Genomic DNA, 22075 nt, shown 5'->3' on the forward strand with positions numbered 1-22075 from the left:
TTCAGTCCACATATGATTCCACAGATGGAGGCTGCAAGATGGAGGTGCCTACTACTACGTGATGCCCGCTGACGACGACCAGGAGTAGTTAGGAGGATCCCAGGCAGGAGGCCTGCGCCTCTTTCGATCTGTATCCCAGTTTGTGCTAGCCTTCTTAAGGCAAACTTGTTTAACTTATGTCTGTACTCAGATATTGTTGCTTCCGCTGACTCGTCTATGATCGAGCTCTTGTATTCGAGCCTTCGAGGCCCCTGGCTTGTAATATGATGCTTGTATGACTTATTTTATTTGTAGAGTTGTGTTGTGATATCTTCCCGTGAGTCCCTGATCTTGATCGTACAGGTTTGCGTGTATGATTAGTGTACGGTCAAACCGGGGGCTTCACAGAGCTGCAGGTGAGTTATTTTTTGTTTCAAGTGTTTAGGTATATTTAGTTCTAGGCGTGTCGTTCTCATTCCCATTATTATTTCACTCTCTTCTCTTTGTATATACTCCCTTCATAAACAAATGGGTTAATTATCCTTTTGTCCTCAGTGGTGTCCATGTACTCAGTTTTGCCCTCAGATGCGAATTGTGCTCAGTTTTGCCCCTAGTCCGTGCGCACCGACTCGTTCCGTGAACTCTGCCGTCTCCGTCAGGTCAACCTTTTGACTCGGTCCTTACAGGTGGGACCAGGCAGCAAAGACGGCCAATTTTATTCAGACCGTTGCACGCGTGGCTTGTGGGACCCAGCAGAGAGCCGTTGAGTAGAGAGCCGTTGGCGGGTGTGCTATATAAGGGTGAGACAGCGACGGTGACCACAGCGACAGAGAGCACGGCGGTGACCACGGCGAGAGAGAGAGCACGGCGGTGGGAAGCTAGTTGTGGAGGGCACGGCGGTGGGAAGCTAGCAGTGGAGGGTGCGGCGGCGTTGAGATCCCCTTCGGCTCGGAGCTCCATGTCTTCCTCAAGATCCCGCGCCACCTCGCGGATGCAGAGCCGGGTGCGTGTCGACATGCCTGTCTTCGTCTGTCCACGGTGCCGGGCGGGCGTTGATCGGAGGGTTTCTCAGACACCGAGGAACCAGAATCGTCCGTTCTACGTGTGCAGCAAGAATGGGGTAAGAATCGGGGCAATTGCACCATTTTCGTGGTCGGGATCTTTGAGCAATGGGTTGATCTGTTTGGTGTTCATGCAGGTGACATGCTTCTTTCTTTGGGTCGATGCTCTGGCCAAGACTCTGATGAATGAACTGCAAGAAGAGCATGAAGAATGGTTGCGCATGCTGCCACGAATGGCAGTGGCCGCATCACGAGCTCCGGAAAAAGAGATGGAGGGCGAAGCGCACACACTGACAGAGAGCTAACTGTTGAGCTTAGGATGTTGAAGAAGAAGGTTAGGAAGCTTGAAGATCAAGCACTACCAATACCCATTTGCAAATACTTTTGTGCATTTGTAGGTATGGTAATCGCACTGGTTGTAATGTTGAAAATGTATGGAAAGGCATGAACTATGGAGGAATTTGTAATCTTGAAATTGTATGAGAAATTCACCTAGTTTAAATGTTGGTCAAAGTTGTTTAAATGTTGAAAAAAAGAGAAGAAGTGACCAACATTTAAATATGTTGAAAAAAAGGAGAAGAAATTAGGAATTCAAAAACTTTTGATCAATGAAATGCAGCTCTCTGCTCTGCCTTTCTGTAAAAAAAAAGGTTGCTCTTGGGCCAAATTCAGAGCATAGAGCCAAGTGCAGGCTAGACTAATGGGCCAACTGCATCCAATTAGGCCCATTTGGGGGTTCTCTTGCATATTTTTCTGTTTTCTGTTATGATTTAATTTAGATAGTAAATCATAATGCTGAAACTTGTTGTGGAAGCTAATTGAATTATTCCAGAGCTAAACAATTAAGGTTAGAAATTTTTTGGAGCTGTTAATTAATCCAATTCAAATACACCGTGATTTAAATCAAAGACCAAAATGTCATGGAAAATGTGCCTCAGCTCTGGTAGAGGTTTACACCTGGTGCCAAAATAAATGAACATTTTTAAGGGCATTACATTGAGAAAAAAATAATTTGTCTAAAAAATGAAGGGTGAAAAATGCACAAAAAATGGTGCGGCTGGGGACTCGAACCCAGCACCGCGTGGGTTTGTGGTGTTTAGGGCTGCGCTGGTAACCGCTAGGACAGATGGCAAGACTTTGACATAGGTAGGGAAGGAAGGTATACATAGTGAGACTGTGAAATTTGTCAAAAAAATAGTGAGACCGTGAATGTTTGCACACGCGTGAGAGTGGTTTTCCTTTGTTTTTCACTGAAATTTTGGAGGGTTGGAAGGTTGAAAACGTATGTTTGCCCTACCACATGATTTTGGTTAGAGTGGCACTTGGTTTAGGGTTAGAGTGGCACTTGGTTTAGGATTTAGAGGGAATAAATTTGCATGTTAGTTCATGACTTTTTTTGAATGAAACATAGGGCTTCTCACCCCCTCCGATTTTCATTAGGGTTTTCATTAATGAAAACCACAAGTTCTCGAACTTCATGACTTGGTTTAGGGAAGAAATGATATGTTTGAGCACGAACATTTTTTAACACACATAATAAACCCTAATAACTTAGATAAGATGCAACACACCATACCATTACAATAATAAGTTCGCGGACAGTTCATGGACACATGACGAAACATGATACGACACGACACGACATACAAAAGCAACAAAATAAAAAACGAAACATGACGAGCTTGACTCCGGGCTTGAACATCTTCTTCTTGACCTTCTTCTCCACCTTGGCCGCGCGCGCCCCTTCAACACCATCTTCATCTTCACACCTCCTCCTCCTCGTCGTAGGGAAGGGAGTGCATCTGGCCTGGAGTGGGGAAGATGCTCTCGTAGTTGGTGTAGATGTTCTAGACGGTGAAGAAGATGGCCTCGCAGCTGCACCAAAAGACTTGGCTGAGGAGCTCCCGCGCGTCAAACGGGTTGGTGAAGGTGACCGTGAGCAGTAGGAGGATGCCGCCGCGGTCACGAACCTCGTTGAGGGTGAACATCCTCGGCGAGCCCCGTGGGAGGTGGGCATAGACGGCTGTGAGGAAGGCGCGGGTGAGTTCGACGGAACCCCTCCACCTTGAAATAGCCCACACACGGAGCTCCCTCTCCACGAGCACACCCGGTGGGTAGCGCAGCTCCGGCACGACAGGCGGATGGTTGAAGGTCGGCCCGTTGAACTGCATCTTCACTTGGTGTCACGGAATTGTCACGGCAGATCAATGTCCTAGGGTGAGGACTTAGTCGTGAGGCCAACGCATCTACGTGGTAGCTTGAGAGGGGTTGAGCAAAATCGAGAAACGCAACACAAGACAGGGATTTAGACAGCTTCGGGCCCCGGGAAACATCATCTGGTAACAACCCTACATGCTGTTTGAGGCTAGGTCTCATTATCATCACGAGGGAGTCGCCGTAAACTGGCTCTCCTCTTTGTGTGTAGCCCTAAAATTCTTTCTTCTTCCTTCTCCCCTTTGAGGAGCCCTGACCGTCCTTATATATGTTGAAGGGGCGGGATACATGTGGAGTCCAACTCGTACTTTAACTTAAACTATTTTGACTTCCCTTCCTGGGCTTCTTAACGTCTGCCGGGTTAACATTGTTCTGCCGGTTTAACATTGTTCTGCCGGTTTAACATTGTCTGCCAGTTTAACATTGTCTGCCGATTTAACATTGTCTGTCAGTTTAACACCAGCCGGGTCATACCGCGGGGTATATCCCCGACACTTGGTCTCGCTTGGGGAGGGCTCGGTCGCTTGGGTGTTTGAAGTTGGAGAGAATGGATCGGATCTGGCTTGTGGGTGGGAGAGGAAGAGAGGCACCCCATTTATAGGCCTGTGGGTGGAAAAGGAAGAGAGAAAGGATGAGAACGGTGCGTGTGTGAATCCAGACGCGTGTGTGTATCCGGACGCATGTGTGTATCTGTTACGTTTTGCACTCTTAAATTTTTGCACGAAAACGATGCATGGGGCGTGTGCGTACATCTGAATCACTGCATAACTCTTTGACCAGGCAGTGCATCTGACTCGCTGCCCTGAACCACCTAGCTCACCTCGCTAGCCTAGCTCGCCTAGCGCGCCTCGCTCGCCTCGCTCGCATGCATGCACGTCGCCGCCTCCCGCGCATGCAAACCCACGTCGCCGCCTCCCATGCATGCAAGGCCTAGAAAGGCTGAGACGGGCTATTTACTGCGATCTCAGGTCCAGACAACGAGACGGCCCAACGGTCCATCCAGCGCGCCCGATATTTGTTTAAAAAAATAATCTCCCAGCCAATCAAATTGCATCTCGCGGATCGCCCCCCTCTCCCTCGCAGATTCCTTCTAGAAGGGTTAGATCGACGGCTCTTGATCGCCGCTAGGGTTAGATGAACGATCCTTGTTCAACACTAGGGTTAGCGGGGTTTGGGAGGGGTTTGGAGCAGTCAAAGCTAGGTTTGACCAGATTTCAAATGAGCATAATAAATTAAATAAAAATCAAAAAAATAAAAAACCTGCGCACATAGTCTTCTTATGTCATATACTAACGATTTAAGTTGATAAACAAGGTTTACATACATTTAAACGATAAGTTCATGTGTATTGTGTGATATCTCGAGTATCTCAAACTCTCTTGTATGAAAAATTCAAAAAACTCACCACAGCTTCATTTTGGAGTGACTAAGAAGGATCCAGGCTTAGTTTTTCATTTTGATGTTTTACACTTGTTTAAATATTGGTCAAAGTTAAGTTTGACCAGAATTCAAATGAGCAAAACAAAATAAAAAAAGTCAAAAAATGGAAAAACCAGCGCACATAGTCTGTATATATAGAATATATGTGTAGGAAAGTTATTTGGCTGATTTAGACAAGGTCGAAAAAACCTTGCTTACAAATGAGGCCGTTTACCCTACCTTTGGACCCCTCTTTTTAGCACATTTTTCATGAAAATTTCAAAAACCTCACCACAGCTTCATTTTGGATTGACTATGAAGGATCCAGGCTTAGTTTTTCATTTTGATGTTTTAGACTTGTTTAAATCTTGGTCAAAGTTAAGTTTGACCAGAATTCAAATGAGCAAAACAAAATTAAAAAAAATCAAAAAAGGAAAAACCATGTGCTCATTCAAATATCATCCAACAGATTTAAACATCATGTCAAACATACTTCTAACATAGGTCCAACATCATCCAACAGAAATACAACTTGTCAAGTGATAAATGTTTCATAATGTTTCATAATACAACATCATCCCTTATTCATAATGTTTCATAATTATTCATATATAGCGTTGGGGCTTCTTTCTGTTCCTTGAGCTTCTTGCCATCACTTTGCTCCTCGTGCACCTTCTGCTCATTGCTTCTTCTCTTCTCCTCTTGGTTATCGGTACCTTGCAAACCTATCATAGAGCTGTGCAAAACATAAAGGGTAATGAGATCATGTCAAGTGATAAATGTATAGTAGTATTTGACCCTTGCAAGATTTACATACCTAGCAGAACTCACAACAACAGAAGGTTGGTCACTATTTGGAGCCTCACTTGGATCATCATTTAGAGCCTCACTTGGATCACCATGATCACCATTTGGAGCCTCACTTGGATCACCATGATCACTATTTGGAGCCTCACTTGGATCATCATTTGGAGCCTCACTTGAATCATTATTTGGAGGATATTTTGGATCATCTTCAAAATCATGCGGCTGTTGACCATCATCATTTGGAACCTCGTCAAAATCCTCATGTGATGCAACCGGCTGTTGACCATCATTTTCATCATCCGTTGAGGCAACCGGCTGCTGGCCAACATTTTCATCGAAGCCGTCATCGAAACTCTCTCCGAATGCTAGATCTACTGTGTTATCACAATACTTACCGAAATGACCAGACTCACCACACCTTGTGCACTTACGCTTCCTCGCTCCAAGTCCAGCTCCTCCGCTGCGAGGTCTGATTCGACTCTTCCTTGGTCTACCTACTGCTCTCTTCAGAACTGGAGCGCAAAGCTTGAATCCAGGGTCCACCATGTCCCATTGTTGTTTTTCCTCCATAGCAGGCAAGGCATAAGCATATGTGGCTTTGAACCTTGCAACAGAGTAGTAATCATGCACATACTGCTGTATGTTCCATGCTGGACCTGGGAGAGAAGTGATGAAAAACAAGGCATGAATGCATGGCAACCCAGTTATCTGCCATTGCCTACAACTGCAAGTTCTAGCTTCTAAATCCACTATATATCTCCATTCCCTCTTCTCTTTATCCAAATATAATATCTCTGCTGTGGTACCCGAGTAAAGAGTCATGTTCATTTCCAAGCTTGTTGTCTTTTGCTTCAGTTCATTCATCACGACAGGGATGATAATGTGGCCCATGAATTTTTCCTCGGCTATGCCTCCACAATAATGAAATTTCTGCATGTATTCTATCCTTATCATGTCAAGCAAATCCACCACATAATGACCCTTTTCGGATCGTTGAGTTGAAAGACTCTGCTAGATTATTATGCACATAGTCAACTTTGCTCACTTCACTGAATTGGCTTCTGGCCCATAACTTGGAGTGGTGTGTTTCCAAGTATTCTTTCACTTTGGGATTCATGTATAACTACCTCAAGTGGTAGTTGTGCTTCTTCACACTGCAAGTCAAAGATACTGGCCATAAATTGTCGGTATACACCTTTCCTTTGAATTTCTTCATGAAATTTGCAGCAAGGTAACGCATGCATTCCCTATGCTCTACTCCAGGGAACACATTGTCCACGACCACTTCTAAACCTTTGCAGGCATCTGTATGAATGACCAACCCATTGGGATGTGCAATAGCCCGGCGCAGATTATGCAAAAACCAAGTCCAACTCTCCTCAGACTCTGTCTCCAGCACACCGTAGGCAACTGGAAATACAAAACTGTGTGCATCAACTGCACAAGCTGCTACTAACTGTCCTTTAAACCTCCATGTGAGAAAAGTGGCATCAATAGCCAAATAAGGCCTGCAGCCTGCCAAAAAACCCCGGCGACAAGCCTCAAAGCAGACAAAAACCCTCCTAAAGCATTCCTTGGTCTTTGTCACTCCCCTGAATGTGTACTCCATGGTGTGGTGATCAATATCTACAATTCTACCTGGGCTTTTCCTCTCCACTTCACCTTTGAATGAATACAACAATTAAAAACTTTCTTGCCAGTTACCATAAATAGAATCCATAGCATGTTTACCATTAAACAACCTCATGTATGGTAAATCTATCTTGAACTTATCTTTGATGTTCTTCTGCAATTCCTTTGGACCCACTTGCTGGTTTTCTTTCATCCACTTCTTTACTTCTTCTGCCACCCATCTTGACTTGGCTCTACTGATTGTATCCTTCCTAAGGGTTGATTCCTGGCATGTGTGCTTAAAAGGGTTTACTTTGACCTAAACATTAGTGCTATTTCGCATTTTAGATGCGAGCAGCCTCCATGGACAACCCTCAGTCGGACAATGCACTCTGTAACGTACTTGATCGCTCTTGTCAACTTTGAAAGTACGTTCTACCTTGATGCAGTATGTCACAAGTGCATTTCTACACATTCATGGATGCAAAAACTGTACCTTCTTCCATATGAGGGTTCAAAGGGTCCCATTCAACAGCTGCAAGGTCTTCGTCCTCACCCACCGCGTCATCATCCACACGGACTGCATTGTGAGCCTCATCTTGGTTTTCAGTCCGAGGTGCCCATCGTAAATTCCGAATAACATCAGAATATAGATTCTCTTCATCAACCCCAGAATTGTAGTCATCAGGCTCCACTTCAATGGGGACCCTACTGCTGTTGCCCACACTTGCCGAGCCACCACGTCGCTGTGCACCAACTGAACTGTTCTGGCTAGAGATGCCATTACGACGACTTGGTTCTCCCCGAGATATTGCACCCGTCATCCTAGGTCCAAATGCCTGCTCAAGCACATCAACTTGCAGCCTCACATGAAAATTATCTTTCTCTTTATGCCTAACAAACATGGTAGCTAGCTCTTCATCATTACTAACTGTCACCCATTTCTTTTCCCCATCATAGTATTTGTATACCACTTCATCAAGCAAACCCCAAGGATATTGGCTACAAATTACCTCCCCAAATTGTCTGAAACTCCAATTACTAGCCATTGGCAACCGATAATCGAAACCTCCTTGGTATTTCTTCTTATTCTTTGCATCGAACATGTACCGGTCCCTTCTAATGCGCACCATGAAAGCAAACCGCAACTCCATCCTAATTGGCGAAAAACAAAGACACAATCAGCACACTAATTGGGCAAACCTACTCGAATCGAGTGTTTAAATGCACAACTAAGCTCAATCTAAACAAGAGGCGAGACTTACCCCTCGGGAACCCAGTCGTGGACGCGGCGGATCTCCGGCCCAATGCCTGCCTCGCCAAATACGCCGGGGTCGCCGCTGCTCGCCATTTCACCCTAGGGTTCTTCCTCCTAGTTCAAATTAGCTCCAATAGCCCCCACCTTTGAGCGCTCCGGCCGGACGCGCAGAAGGAGGCCGCGCCGCGGGTCTAGTAGGTGGCGGGCGCCCCACCCGTGGCGTCGCAGGAAGGTGGCGGGCGTCGCAGGTAGCCGTGGAGCGTAGGCGCAGGACGGTAGCGGCGGAGCAGGCCGTGCAGCTGGTGGCGGGGCAGGTGCTGGCGGCAGCGCAGGTGGCGGCGGCGGCGCAGGACAGTCGGCCGGCGGATGGGCAGATTGAGCTAGAATGATTTGGGGATTTAGTTGCACGGGCCTACATGTAAGCTCCGGACCCACATCCACGCGGTCCCACGTGTAAGTTCCAGACCCACAACCACTAATGCCGGCGGACGGAATGGACTCAAATATGGCCGTTTGGGCTCGTCATAGTTGATGTGCATGGACTAGGGGCAAAACTGAGGACAATTCGCATCTGAGGGTAAAACTGAGCACATGGACACCACTGTGGGCAAAAGGATAATTAACCCTAAACAAATATAAGAGCGTTTAGATCACTACTTTAGTGATCTAAATGTTCTGATATTTCCTTACAGAGGGAGTATTAAACAATCTTTTCCATGTCAGTTCGTCGCTCAAGTCTATATCATCAGTTCTGTATATACATCGTTTTCTTGTCAGTTTAGGAGTGATACTAACTTCTCTCTGTCTTAGGTCCCTCAGTGTTGTTCGGTCACTAATCTCTGTCCTCAGTCTCTTTAGTCTCTATTTCTTTAGTGTTCACTCTCTCTTCAATGTTTACTCTATTTCTTCACATTTTTTTCATCAGACACCTGTTTTATGTCTTCTCATTTTTAATTATCTTGTAATCAATTTCTCATTTTTATGTCTTCAGTCTACTTTCTTCTTCAGTACGTCTTTTCCATATGTCATTCTCAGCAATTGTTTAGTCTTAACTATTCTGGTTATTATTAAGAGATAAGGCTGGGCGTTCAATTTTTCATTCAGTCAGTCCGCTCAGTCTATTTTTTTCCATTATAATTCATCACTTTAGTTCACTTTTTTTTCACTATTCAGTCTCTTTTTTTAAACTTTTCTTCACCATCTATTCTTCTATCTCTCTTTCTTGACTGAAAAGATAAATGACTAGAACAAGACTTTATTCAGTGTTGGGTATTTTCCTATTACTGAGTCTAGGCACCTTTTTCCATTTCTTGTCTTTCATTATTATATTTTGGCACTCAATCTTCAGTCTCTCTTTCTTCTCCAGTACTTCTTTTTCCTATGCCATTCCCAGTATTTCTTTAATCTTAGCTATTCTGGTTATCAATCAGAGATAAGGGGTGTGTGTTCAATCTTTCATTTAGTCAGATCGATATTAGGCTCTAATAAGTTTGTTCATTCTTCAGTTTGTGAGCTACATTCTTTTTCCAGTTTGAGTAAAACTAACTAATTACAACCTTACTTCAGGGAATGTTTAGTCATAGTTAGTTCTCTGCCATGTTCAGGTTTTCATTCCTTTCTACTTTAGTTTTCCTATGACCTAGCTAAACTATTAGGCTTTGATTTATTTAGTGTGTTGAATCATAGGTGCCGGCATCACCTCCCACCCACCCCTAAGTTTCTTCCTTGCCTGCGCCTCACAGTTAGCCGCTTCGTCGCTGGTTTGTCTCGGTGTCATCTCGCCTGCCCTGTCTCCGCCACGGCAAGCCGGGGCGTTATCGGCTCTTGTCCGATCTGCCCAACTACTGCTGTTCTACTTCTCGTTGTATTCTTTTCCGCTCTGCATCACAGTCCTTGTTACTGTACTTGTCGCGGCGACGAAAAAAGGGCACACAGGGGCCACTCATTGCCGGGGTTATCACTGGCTCTGGTTGCTGGCGTGGATACATGAGAGATAAGGCACGGACGGCAATTCTTGTGGAGATGAAAGAAGATAAGGAGACATTAAGAAAGTTGGCAGCAAGGCTCACATTTGTCGACTGCAACGATTTTTTGACATGTGAACTAACCACGCGACACAGAGATTGATGCTTATATTTGGCATGCATTGGCATGGGACCAAAAGAGGCAAGTGAAATGTTCAAACTATTATCAAAAAGGAAGAAAAAGAAAAATGTCCCGCCTATAACGGATGTTGTGAGGCTGATTCGAATCAAACGGCTATACAAACTGTAGCAGTTAAGCATATTTATTTTGAAACAACATCAACGATAAAATCATAGATGTGAACATGAACACTTTTCTGCCTCCTTTTATCTATTAAAAAAGGCAACAAGAAGAGCCATGCTTGAATGAGGTGAGAGAAACACTAGAAAGGTAATCTGGATCTATCAATCCTTCTACACCTTGACCACAAAATATTCCTCGAAAATAATTGTTAATTTCATAAGGCCTAATGTAATAGTGGATGCAAAAAATCTTTTCTCTTGTCTGGTTCTCTGAAAAGGGTAATTTGAGCAAACAAACAAACAAGACAAGACAAGACAAGGCAATGAATCACAATTATGTATCTGTGATGATTACCTTCTCCACAAGCACAATATAAATAACCACTAGTAAATCATACAGACAAGAACAACCAACTGCAGTAATGAATAAGCTGGGAGATAGCCATTAAGGGAATGACATAACTAGGATGAAATACAAAACTTACCAAGTTCATACTGTCGGTGAAGACAACAACGACGGCGGGAAGTTGGTATATATGTGCACTGCAGATCTTTGATTGTGTTCAGCAAACATCCTCTCAAGCTGCATTGTCTTGACATCGAATGAGAAAAAATCCATCTTCGATTGGGGCACTAATAAGGTTACGTCCGGCCACTGGGCGTCCATCCTTAATAGGATCAAGTAATTCTCTGTTGCAGCTCTGATATAATGCCGGTACCCATATCCTACTGAGATTGTCTTCATATCCCACTGGCCAGAACTCTCACCTTTGTTTTGCCTAACCATATAACAGAGAATAGATTCATAGCATACATTTCCATCCTGGGTGCTAAACATCCCAACCCTGCCTTCCGCTGCATCCACAATAGCTACCTGTAGCTGGAGCCATGCACCAGGTGGGAAGTCAGCAATGGAGAACTCCATAGTTCTGGTGTCAAGCACGAGCAGCTCTTTCTTGTTCATTGGCGAGGTCCAATAGATGCAGCCACAAGCGAAATGATGCTTGAGAAAATATAAAGGCAGGTCGCCAATGAACAAATTCGTCCACGGCTGCGATGCGGCGGCTTGCCATAGCCCAGTGCTCGAAGAGAATACGAAGACGGCCAGATTAATGCCGCAGCGTGCCAACCAGATCACTCTAAAGTCTGTCTCTTCAGTCTGCCCCACGTTGGGTGGAATGAGGCTGGGCTCGCAGAAGCTCCCCAAAAACGGCCTTGCTTCTCCACCGATGCCGCTAAGTCGTCGGGCACTAGGGGGAGCAGGATGTACCGCCGGTGCAAGGGGTCGCACACCACAAGCTCCGGGAAGATCGGGAGATCCTCCTCGTCCTTTCCGTCCTTGTGTTCAAGCAGGACGCGGCTGTCGCGGGTATCCTGGACGGTCCATTGGCAGTGGGAGGGGAGGAAGGAGAAGGTGAGGTCGGCGGCGAGGGTGAGCGCATGGGCGGCGGGCGTGGAGGGGTGAGGCGGCAGAGCCGGATGGAACCCATCGACGGCGAGGAAGCCGAGGAGTGGCGGCACGTGGAGGCGGCGGAAGCGGCGGAGGAATGAGCCGGCGGTGACGAGTCCGCGGAACGTGACGCAGACGGCGGAGGTGAGGGCGAGGTCTCCTGCGGAGGGCAGCCGGAGGAATATCTCCTCCAAGAGCTGGCCGGGGATCTCCGGTAGAGTTGGGCTGGTGTCCATTGACATGGAGTGGGGGAAAAGAAGGCCAGCGGCGCAGGGGAAACGCCAGCCGCCGGGAACCCTCGACGGCTGGACGAGATGGGGAGTTTTTTTTTACAGCGTGTTTGGTTCATGGGAATTAGAGATGGAGAATGGGAGTTGAGGGGTAAGGAGATTAAAAATCCACTGTTTGATTAGAGGGAATTGGAGTTTAAGTGGGAACCCTCGACGGCTGGACGAGACGGGGAGTTTTTTTTACAATGTGTTTGGTTCAGGGGAATTAGAGATGGGGAATGAGAGTTGAGAGGTAAGGAGATTAAAAATTCACTGTTTGATTAGAGGGAATTGGAGTTTAAGTGGGAAGGGGACTGAGAGTTGGGAAAGCCAATTCCCACCGATTTCTTTCCAGGAGTACCCTGTTAATTCGTGAGGAGAGTTTTATCCCACGCCAATTCCCATCATATGCCAAACAAGGGAATGGGAGTAAAAATCTACTTTCCATGCCTAATTCCTTCATAAACACCCTTGTGCAAACTCCCATGCCTTTGCCCAAGTGTTTAGTGTGCTGTTGAATGCTGATGGAGTTGAACCAAATTTTCTTTGCTGCCACAACGGGCCTAAGAATGTGTAACGGGCCATGATTGGGCTGAGTTTGGAAAAATATTAAACCATCTAGTAATCAAACTTATTCATTCTCTACACTATATTTCTTTTTGTATTCAGGAAATTGTAATTTCCGTGCTTACAAAAAAAATCCTTTTTTATGTGATATTCAGGATGGGCAAATTGTATGAACATGATATGTTTATTCAGAAATTAATGAAAATGGTGTTCGCCTGGTTGGAGAAAAAATAATAATCGGGATGGCCAATGTGGGTTGAAGTTACCGGACAATACTTTTTCATTTTATCATTGAATTCTTCGATGATTAGCTTAAATAAAAAAGGTAATGATTTCCAACATAGTATTTAATTTAATTCAAAATATACTGCCCTTTTATCAAGAGACATGCACTGTTGCATGTTCAAACAATTAAAGCTTGTAAAAGTAATGATACATTATATACTTGTAAATGCCAAATTGTATGTAAATAGTGACTTTGGATAACATGATGGAAGTGGCATAGGAATGGGCAAGTAGCCGGACGAAGATCTCTACCTCGAGGTGCTCAGGGTTTGCCCATCAGCGGCGAGCCAAGTTCTCTGCCAGCCTCGAGTGAAGGCGGGAGGGCGGGGCGTAGAAGAGTCCATCGTTGAAGCACAGAGGAGCTGGCTGCCGAGAATCCTCGACACCGAGAACTTTCTTAGTGCGAATTTTCCCATGCCGCTAAAATAGGCCCTGGGTAGTGAGATTATGTAACCGGCCATTTCCGTGTCTACTTTTGAGGCTCGACATTTTTCTTTTTTTGGTGGTGGTGGGGGGGGGGGGGGGGGGGGGCATCTCAACTCAAAACATGGGAGACTTGCAGTTTACCCAGAAAAACCGAAGAGTCAAAGTTGAAAGCTGAAACCATCCAAGCTTGGAAATATGAATCTACTCCCTCCGTCCCAACCTCATGCCTCAGCTGTGACCGACCTCATGCCTCCAAGCTTGTCACTAAATATTACAGTGTTGAGATACAATCTTTACCTCTAAGCTAGGCCTCATATATTTGAGTAAAAAGCAAAATACTAGTTTCTAACTCAGCGAAACTCCTTCCCTTCATGGTTACCTCCAAGCTTGTCACTAAAATATTTCATGATCCGCAAAGCATGCCTTGAGAGATTCTACAATCTAGTATAATAAATAGTACTATAATGCATTCATAACAAACTTTAACGAACAGTCCATGAAAAGTCACACGCCATATATAGCAACAGGTAAGTGCATAGCAGATATATTTGATTCTTCCTGGATGGCATGCCACTTAGTTTTAACAGCACAGCCAAAGATTTCTCCTCTCAAGGTAGCCATATATAGAACACTAATGCCATGGGATCTGTAATTTATAACGTGTGTCTGATGGTGTGCGTTAGTGAAACACACCTTAAAATTGGGTTTTCTGTAAGCGATTTTTTGGCATGTGAACCATCGACAAGACGCATAGACTAATGCTTATATTTGGCATGCATTGGCGATACTCAGAAAGAGATAGGTAAAATGTTCAAACTGTCTTAAAAAGGAAAGAAAAAAAAAGAAACAATGCCCTGCTTATAATGGATCTTATGAGGCTAATTCAAATCAAACAGCTTATGAGACCAAGTTGCATTACTACCTTGGTGCCCAATGTATGGGTACATCAACACCACACACACTGATGTATACTCATCCTGCATCACATAGGCAACACAAAACAATCAACATCAGGCCCCAGCGAGCCCTGTCACAAGCCCTGTGGCCATATTTTGAACCCTGATTTTACAAACACAGAAACACTATATCACAACTGTTGACTAAATTACAGCGTCACATTCTTGGATTGATGTTACACCAACCGAATCCCGGATCCAGACGACTATAGCATCAAAGGAAGAACAACAACAGTCTAAAATAGACACCAGCCATGAGCACGGACAAGTGAGTCAACTGTAGATTAAAATCACGCCCTCTTGTAGGCGAGGCGACCACATCCACTGGCGCAAGTCCACTCTACCGAAATCACAACCACTTTGAGAATCTTCATCTGACTATGAATACATCGATCGACTCTGTGCAAACAAGGCAGAAATTAGTCAGGCAATGCAAGACTTTCAGCTCAGCTGTATAGGTTCACTAGTTCATATATATACGGGCAAAAAGGGACAGATCACAGTGGAGCTACCATAGTGTAGAGCATTACAAGCAGAAGCAGGACATCATTTGTGTTCCCGTGGTAACATTGATCTCAACTGAACTTGAAATTTTGTAACTGCAAACAGTAAACTTGTTTGCGTTTAGCACTGTAACTTTTGCAGTGAAAGTTGGATCAATGGCCAGGTAGAGGCATGTATAAATTTGAAATAAAAGTTTTCCTAAATAACGGCTAGCTAATTCAATCATTGCACAGCAAAAAAATTGACCGTTGGATTTGATGGCACACATTTGAAAAAACTGACCCCCGATTTTCAGAGGTGCCCCCCCCCCCCCCCCCCCCCCACCCCCTTTGCATTTCATCTTCGTCAAAGCCCACGAGGGGTCGACCTGCTGGTAGGGGAACACCCGATTTTCTCTTTTTTTTGTCAGTAAGTGATGGCGCTGTTGTCTTGATTTCATGCATGGGAGCTACATGGTTGGGGGGAGTTGTGATCTGTGGGTTCATCAGTGTGCAACTTCGCTTCATCTGGATTGGCAGAGGGATGGTACGGTTGATTGCCTTCTCATGTGTGTGTGGAGGAGAGAGCATGTGGTGAGTAATAGACAGGGGATTTTTCCAACCGATTTGCTCGCAGGGTTTTCGAAAGAGGAAAAAAAATCGAGCGTCACTTGTCATTTGCGCACCTGCGTCATGTTAATTGTCGCTGTGATTACGTATTCCTTTTTCTATGGGCACCTCCGACGACAGTCCATTTTCAAGAGCTAAATTGAAAGAAGTATAAAACTCCACTAATAGTAATTTCTGTATCCACATTCATCTTTTTGGTCAATTCGGTACCAGAACTACTACATTTTGTAAACAATAATTATGCTACATGCGGCTAGTTAGGATCTGGCCTTCTAGTACTTCAAAATCTTGTCATACTGTTCTATGCAAGTAAAATCTTCAGAGCTGTAGGTGAGTTATTTTTCCTTTCAAAGGTTTTTTTATTGTTTAAGTATATGAAGTTCTAGGCCTGTCGTTCTCATTCCCATTATCTATTTCACTCTCTTCTCTTTGTATATATTCACCTATCTTTTCTATATGTCTGTTCGCAGCCCAAGTCTGAATCAATGGTTGTGTATATACGTGGTGGCGCCATCCATTCATTTAGATCGGATGATCTGATGAGTCCGGCGATAGTCTGCTCATTTAATATATCAATCACTCGATGCTCTTGCAAAGTCGGAGCAATGTATTAAGGCTGAGCTCGCTCAGCCACACCTTATTCCCGGGCTCTCGAGTACTACTAGATTACTACTAGCAGTATTCCCAGTTGCCCATGATATATATTAAGGCTGAGCTCGCTCAGCCTGGGATAAGGATTGATTCGTCACACCATTAACAAAACAAAGTGTCCCTCCCTTCCATTGAGAGATAATTAATCTACGCCAGAACAAAGCGCCCCTCCCTTTCGTATTATAAATAAATTAACCATCCAGCAGTCCACGCCAAAACCACACGCAATGGGATGGGAATGGTACCCACCCATCACATACTAAATCTTTCTTTAATTCCTAATTGCTGCATGTGCATATCTAGTAATCGCATTAGTTAACTTAGGCTTTCTTGGTGCCCCACGTATGGGTCACGTCAACACCATTTCATTCATGTATAACAATCCTGCATACCATTTTCCATAGACAAAACAGGGATAAGGCTGGCTAGTATAACCAGGCCCTAGCGGAGACCCGTCACACAAGTGACAGCAATCCTCTCACCGTCACAGCCAAAACAAGCTTCTGAAAACTGTACCATCTTTTGCACCCTCATCTTACAAACACTGTATCACAAACTGTTTTTAAAATTCCAGAGCCACGCTCTTAATTTCGATCAATGTTACACCACCACCACCACCACCACCACCATGAGGAACAACAACAACACAGTCTACATAGACATGAGCAAGCCAACTGTAGATTAAAAGCGTCTTCTTCTAGGCGAGGCAACCACATCCGCACGCGACAAAGTCCATGCAGCCAAGATTGCAACCGCTTCGAGTTCTGACGATGAGGGTGCTCATTTGACAATGACTCTGATCCGTCGACTCTGTGCAACACAAGACAAGGGTTAGTCAGGCGATGTAAAAGAACTTCGAGCACAGATTGTACACATTCAGTAGTTTAAAAACAAGCTAGCTGGGACAGATTACAGTGGGGGCTATACTGTATTACATGCAGAAGTAGAACAACATTTGTGTCCCATTGGTAATATTGATCTAAATTGGATTTGAACTTTTGTAACTGTAAACACTCAACTTTTATGTGTTTAGCACCATAACTTGTGCAATGCACGTTGGATCAATAGCCAGACAGAGGCATGCATAAGCTTAAAATAATAGTTTTCCTAAACAGCTGGCTGTTTTACAATGGGTGCACAGTCAAATATAAAACTCCACTGAGGCTGCATGCATCACTCTGATGCAGAGGCCGGAGATAATCCTCCTTTTCTAAAAAAATAAATATAGAACTTCACTAATAGTAATTTCTCTATCCAGTTTCGTCCTTTCGGTCAATTCTGTACCATACTTACTACATTGTGCAGACAATAATTATGCTACATAGGTGGTTAGGAACTGGCCTTCTGGAATGTCCGTGACCTTAATTGTAGGGCCAAGCACACTGTTCGCTCTGTAATCTCAGCTGTTTCACTGAACATTGTCTGCCTCCAGGAAACTAAGCTAGATTCCTTCTCATTGCCCCTTGTCATCGAGACACTTGGTCCTTGCTTTGTGGATTTTTCCTTTCTCGCTTCCATTGGCACCCGCGGTGGCATTCTCCTTGCCTGGAACCGCTGCAGGTCTCCACCTCTGGTACGTACATTGGCCAGCACCACATCACGACCCTTGTCTCCTCCACCTCCGGCATGCACCCCCGGTGGATCACTGGCGTGTATGGACCACAGGAGGACGACAAGAAGATCTTGTTCCTTGAAGACTTGCAGGATACCCGCGCGTCTTGTGCTTGCCCCTGGCTCCTAGGGGGTGACTTCAACCTTGTCTCATCATCGGAGGACAAGAGTAATGGGCGTATCAATTGCCGCACTTCGAGCCGTTTCTGTCAGTTCATTGCTGACATGGAGCTGCGGGACTCCATGCATGGTCGTCGTTATACTTTGTCCAATGAGCGGGGCTCTCCCATGCTGGTTTGTAATGACCAGTTCCTGTGCACCTCTAAATGGGAGCTCTCGCAACTGCATTGCCTTCTTCGATGCCTTGCCTCGACAGTCTCTCATCATTGCCTGTTGTTTCTTGACTACTCGCCGGGTCACGCTGGCCCAAAATGGTTCCACTTCGAGTGTTTCCGGATCAAGCTCGATGGCTTTCAGGACATAGTGGCGGACGCGTGGGGCGTTGTTCGGGAACCGGATCCGTATCAGCGCCTCTACCTATGACTCAAGCACACGGCTCGCCGTCTCCAGTGCTAGGCAGCGCGTACCTCCAGTCATGTATCATTGCAACTCATGATTGTGCGGGAATTGAATGCCCGGCTTTATGCGACTCAAGACTTTAGAGCCCTATCCCCCTCCAAGTCCTGGCTACGCTGCAATCTCAAGCGTGCTTACCTGGGCCTGGCTTCCCTTGAGAGGTCCATTGCTCACGAGAGTGCACGTTTCTTCTGTCTCAAGGACGGCGATGGCAACACCGTGTTTTTCAAGATCCATGCGACTCACAGGCAATAGAAAAACCTCATCTTCTCCCTGTGGCACGAGAACACCACGGTCTACGATGAGCCGGGCATGGCCGAAGCGGCGTTCCACCACTTCTCCTCACTCATTGGCACCTCCAGCCCCTGCCAATTCTCCATCGACCTCGACCAGATTGATGACTGCTCCTTTGATCTGTCCGATCTTGAGCACCCATTTACAGAGGACGAGATTTGGCAGGCTGTGAAGGCGCTCCCTCACGGCAAGGCATCGGGCCCCGATGGGTTCACCTCGGAGTTCCTTGTGGCATGCTCAAATACTATCAAGGCTGACATACGTGCCGTGTTCGATAAGTTCTACTCGCTCAATGGGCGCATCATGCAACGCCTCAACGAGGCCCTTATCATGCTCCTTACAAAGAAGCAAGATGCCTCCGTCCTCTCGGACTACCGCCCAATAATCTTGATCCACCTCATCGCCAAGCTCATTGTCAAGGTTTTATTGCTCCACCCCGCTTCGCGTCTTGGTCAACTCGTGTCCACCAACCAGAGCACACTCATAGCGGGTCGGTGCATGCACGACAACTTCATGTTGGTCCAACAGACAGCCTGCCAGCTGCACAATCTCCGGGGCCCTAGAGTTTTTCTCAAGCTCGACACCATGCACGCCTTCGACACGGTCTCATGGCCATTCCTCATAGATGTACGCCACCTGGGCTTTGGGAGACGTTGGATTGACTGGATCATCGTTCTACTCTCCACCTCCATCACGCGTGTCCTCATCAACGGATCTCCTGAACCACCGATCGCCCATGCTTGCGGACTGCTCCAGGGAGACCCCATCTTCCCCATGCTCTTCATGATGGCCATCGACGCTCTGAACTCGCTCCTCCCGCACGCTCATCATCGCGGACTGCTTCAGCGCCTCAACCTCGCCATGCCCCCTCGAGCACATCCCTCTACGCCGACGATGTCGTTGTCTTCTGTCATCCTTTGACCCAAGATCTGCGGGTCATCCACGAGCTGTTACGTGTCTTCGGCGAGGCTCCTTGGCTTTGCACTAACTATGCTAAGTGCTCGGTCACGCCCATCCGATGCAATGACCCCCCTACCGCTAGCCACGATCAACTACGAGCTCGCATGTGCCAACGTCTACTTCCCCATCACCTACCTCAGCAGCCCACTCTCGGTGAGGAAATCCTCCGCGACGTCACTCCAGCCTATCGCCGAGAAGCTTGCCAAGAAGCTTTCCACCTGGAGCGCAATGCTTCTCTCCCGTGGCGAGCGCCTTGCTCTAGTTCACCACATGCTATGCGCGATCCCATCCCACATCATGGTAGTCATTGCTCTTTGCCCGCCAGTGCTCAAGGAGGTGAACCATACTATTCATGAGTTCCTCTAACACGGCCGAAAGGAGATCCATAGTGGCCACGGCCCCATCCATTGGCAGCGTGTCTGCCACGACCTTGAACTGGGTGGCCTCAGCATCCGAACCTTCACCGCCAGGGGATCTCGCTCCGTGTTCGTTGGCTGTGGTTGCAACGCATGGACCCCACCAGACCTTCGGCGCATCTTCACCTCCCCAGTGACCCAGACACCTCCTCCATCTTCCGTGCATCCACATCTTGTTCCGTCGGCGACGTACAGACCTACCGCTTTTGGACAGATCCTTGGATCGATGACAAGGCCATCTCCGAGTTGGCTCCATCCCTCCTTCCACTCGTGCCTCGTCGTCGGCGTAAGCGCACGATGGAGGAAGGGCTTCATGGCCATAGTTGGGTGCCTGACCTCCATGACGCCTTGACGCCAGGGGCTATGACCGAGTATGTGTAACTTTGGAGGTTACTCATACCCATCTCCCTCTCCAATTCTCCAGACCGCCTGGTCTGGCGTTGGACCACCGACGCCAAGTACTCCACCAGGTCCTGCTATCGGATTCTATTTGCTGGATCTACTTCAGCCCCCACTGCGCCTCACGTGGAGAAGCTGGGCACCTCTTCATGTCAAGATGTTCACCTGGCTTGCCGACCTCGATCATTGCTGAATCGATGCTAGACCATCGTGCCCTCTATTGCCAGGTATAGGAGACTATGCAACATATCATCATGGGTTGCCCCTTCCCTCGGCAAATTTGGCACGATGTGTTAGCCTGGGTGTACGCTACCAACCCCCACCTTCTGGCAATGAGGAGTTCCTTCCGTGGTGCATGTCGGCAATCTCTAGATCACCCACTGACCACTGCAAGGGCCTAGCCACGTTGGCTATTCTCATGGCTTGGTTCATTTGGAGGCAACACAATCGGTACGTTTTCAACGGCGAGAATCCCTCCATCTTGCGGCTTTTCGCGTCTACCAGGACGAGGCTAGATCCTGGGCTAGGGCGGGTGTGCACGGACTGAACACGTTACTAGCATAGGGTCCTAATCTTGTACTCGGGCTGAGCAACCCGTCATGAATGATCTGCAACTTGTCTTGCCTCTTGCGCACAAGACATTGTGTTTGCACCCCCCCCCCCCCCCCCCGCCTCTCTTTTGTGCCCTCTCTTCCTATCAATGAAAAGATACGCACTCTAGCGTATTCACGAAAGAAGTACTTCAAAATCTTGGCATACTGTCCTATGCAATTAAAATCATCTTCAAGAGCTGCAGATGAGTTATTTATCATTTCAAGTGCTTAGGCATATTAAATTCTAGCCGTATAGTGTTCATTCCACTGTCTATTTCCCTCTTCTCTTTTTATATATTCATCAATCTTTTCTGTGTTTGTTCGTCACCCAAGTCTATTTCATCAGTTCTGTATATACATATTTTTCATGTCAGTTTTAGAACTGATGTCTTTCATTATTTAATTTTGCCCCCCAGTCTTCAGTCCACTTTTCTTCTTCGGCACGTCTTTTCCCTATGCCATTCTCAGTAATTGTTTAGTCTTACCTATGTTGGTTATTATCAAGAGATAAGGGTTGTGCATTTAGTTTTTCATTCAGTCAGTCCGACCATTCTATTTTTTCCATGTAATTCTTCATTTTAGTTCATTTTCATTCATTTTCTCATTATTCAGTTTTTTTCTACTTCTCTTCATTATTTATTCTTCTATCTTTCTTTTTTGACTGAAGAGGTAAATGACCAGAACAAGACTTTATTCAGTGTTGGGGGTTTCCTCATTTCCTCCAATCTAGGGACCTGTTTCCCGTTGTTGTCTTTTTATTTGTCCCTCAATCCTAGCACCCCCCAAACACACACACACACAAGCACCCCCAGGCGAAGGGGAGCAAGAAAACGACTTCCATTTCCCCCCTTCAGCGGCCCTAGCCGCCTTCCTTAACAAGCCCTCAAGCCTCCT

General features: G+C 46.1%; 2 pseudogenes; one reads left to right on the top strand and one right to left on the bottom strand.

Annotated features, from left to right (window-relative positions):
* Positions 1-10576: 10576 nt before the first annotated feature.
* LOC147961851 (uncharacterized) lies at positions 10577-12385 on the bottom strand (annotated as a pseudogene).
* A 6446-nt stretch (positions 12386-18831) lies between these two features.
* Positions 18832-20570, top strand: LOC147961852 (uncharacterized; annotated as a pseudogene).
* Positions 20571-22075: the final 1505 nt, after the last annotated feature.

The sequence above is a fragment of the Triticum urartu genome, chromosome 7A (assembly GCF_056163025.1).
Source record: "Triticum urartu cultivar PI428250 chromosome 7A, HENAU_Tu73, whole genome shotgun sequence".
Classification (NCBI taxonomy): domain Eukaryota; kingdom Viridiplantae; phylum Streptophyta; class Magnoliopsida; order Poales; family Poaceae; genus Triticum; species Triticum urartu.